General features: G+C 35.0%; 1 pseudogene across 1 annotated transcript; it reads right to left on the minus strand.

Annotated features, from left to right (window-relative positions):
- Positions 1–1,608: 1,608 nt before the first annotated feature.
- B0H65DRAFT_t404 lies at positions 1,609–1,695 on the minus strand (annotated as a pseudogene). Its single transcript has one exon. The product of its transcript is annotated as a tRNA-OTHER (tRNA).
- Between the last annotated feature and the right edge of the window lie 865 nt (positions 1,696–2,560).

A 2,560-nucleotide genomic window follows, 5' to 3' on the forward strand; every position in this document is an offset into this window, starting at 1 on the left:
ATAAATACCCTAGTCGTATAAGCGATAACGGGACACATATACGGGTCGCTATTAGCCAATCCCTTTACTTATATCTGTGAGGGCACGCACATTCACGAGAGAAAGCCAGCTCAAGTAGGAATATAGCGCAATTCAAATACAAAACTAAAGCTAAAGAAAGAAAGAGGAAAGGTGTAAAGGTGGGCTGGCTGCACGAGAATAAGTATGTGCGCGCTAGAACTTCTAGGACCCACTTCGAGTAAGCCCAATACTAGTGCAAGCGTTCCGCGAAAGCGGTACGCAAGTACGTGACTAATATACTCCTAGGAAGTCATAATATTGGGCTATAATATTACCCCCCCCCCCTCCAATTAACAGTTTAGACCCAAAGCCGAAAACGTAGCAAAAACTAAAAGTATAAAAAGATGTCTTAATATAAGCCTATTTTAAACTTACAACCTTATCGCTTTCTAAATTTAATAATACCCTTGGGGTAGGGAAATATAGTTATTACTACGTTATTTAACTAGTCCTACGATCGTTGCTAGCTTAATCGTTAGATATAATTCCGAAAGGGCCGCTTATAATCCTCCTTATCGCTCCAATCCCCTCCTATAAAAATAAAGAAAACCGCCTTAAATCCTTCTACGGTATATTATTCTCCTTATTACAACCGGGATATTATTTTCTTTATAATTCTCCTTATCCCCCTTTAATTAGTAGGTTAATTATTTAGGTGGATTAGGCTTATCCGGATATTTTGTATAATATTTTTAAAGTATTATAATTATATTTTTGAATTTATCAACTGAATACTATTCCCGGTCGGGGTCCCAACTTCTCTATTCTATTTAGTATTAGAATTTCCTATTAACGGCTTTAGACGATAATACTTTATATATTTCCTATTCCTCCTCTCCGTTATCTATTATAATTTCCCTAATAGGATTCTACTTAACTTACCCCGGTAGTAGGTTATTAGCGTCCTTCCCTAAATAATTAATATAAAATACTTTTTTACCCCTATACAATTCGGGTTAATCTAATTTATAATAATAATAATCCTATTCACGCTTGACTGTCTAATTTAATTAATTGCCTATTTAGGTATACGGTCCTTCGTCGTTCAAAGCCGGGCGGAAAAACCGTATATCCGAGACCACTACCACGAATACCGGATAAAAACCTCCCGCGTCTTTACATCTAATATTTTCCTTCGTTTATCCCAAGCCTTCCTTTCGTTATTCTCCTCTAATTAACCCCTCTACCCCTACCCTTTCTTCACTGCCCCGGGACCGTCTACTTTTTTATAGAGTAGTATTTTAGAGGGAAGGAAGAAAGGATTTACAGATTCGATCGGCGTTCTTAAAGTCTTCTTTCGGCCCGAGGGCCCTAATTTCGGAGGCGAAGATAAGTATTACCCTACTTACTATTAGGGAATCGTGCGCTGATTGGGCGGAGAAGCTATCGTACTATCAGACGGGGTGATTTCTTTTATCGAGGAGTAGAAAATCGATTTAAATCTACTTTAGTAGGGTTCTTAGGGTTTTAGACTAGGGAGAGCCCTACAAATTTAACCACGTACTTAGGGTAGGGGAAGAATTCCAAGCCGAAAAGATCGGATAGAAGAGAGGGGAGTAGGATTCGAACCTACAACCTCACGGAACAACCGCAAGGTAAACCAAGCCCAAATCTTCCCAACTGAGCTATCCCCCCTAATCTAATTTATAAGAGTATCCCTTTATTACTTCAATATAATATAAGATATAAGTAAATAGTCGGTCTAATTTATTATTCAGTTTATGGGTTATTTAATTTTTTTTAATAATAAATATTTTATTACTTATTCTAAAGTCCGGTTCCTTTCAATATCGGTTCGCCTAAACCGCTTATTATTATTAGGCTTTATTAATAGCGCTTATAGCCCTATCCCTAATTTATTTTAGTTGTCGTATTAATGCTTAAGCTTCCGACTTATTGAAACATTTTCGAATAGGGAGACCGGCTAACTACGTACAGCTTTATTAATCGAAAAATATTAATATAGGATATCCTATAACTACTTCGTAGGGCAACAACTTATTTAAACTCTTACATAGTAGTATAACTTGGGCAGTATCCAACGCTAAGAGCGCTAGCGATTAATCGTCCTAATTATAATTAATAAAAGGCCGAAGTTTCTAATTTAAGTACTAATTTATAATTTCTATTTATTTTACAGTCTAGGAATAATCTAGGCTATTAAATTTCTAAATAATACCTAAGAATTTAATAAATTCTTATATAAAATCGAATATAAATTAAGGGCCTCTATTATTAATAACCTCCTCCGGGCACCTAAATACCTACATAGTCCCTAATAGTAGAATTAAACCGCTTAACGGGCTATTACTATATCCTTATATAGGGAATACTAGGATATTTTAATAAAGTAATTAATTATTACTAAAATATTATTATAACCCTGCTTATTTATTAATATAGATTTAAAATTAATTACTACGCTTCGCTAAAGTCTTCCGTCCATTACTAGTATAAGGTAAAGCTTCCTTAATATTTTATCCTTCAAGTGCTTTAATAT

The sequence above is a fragment of the Neurospora tetraspora genome (genome assembly GCF_033439725.1).
Source record: "Neurospora tetraspora strain CBS 560.94 chromosome Unknown B0H65scaffold_7, whole genome shotgun sequence".
Classification (NCBI taxonomy): domain Eukaryota; kingdom Fungi; phylum Ascomycota; class Sordariomycetes; order Sordariales; family Sordariaceae; genus Neurospora; species Neurospora tetraspora.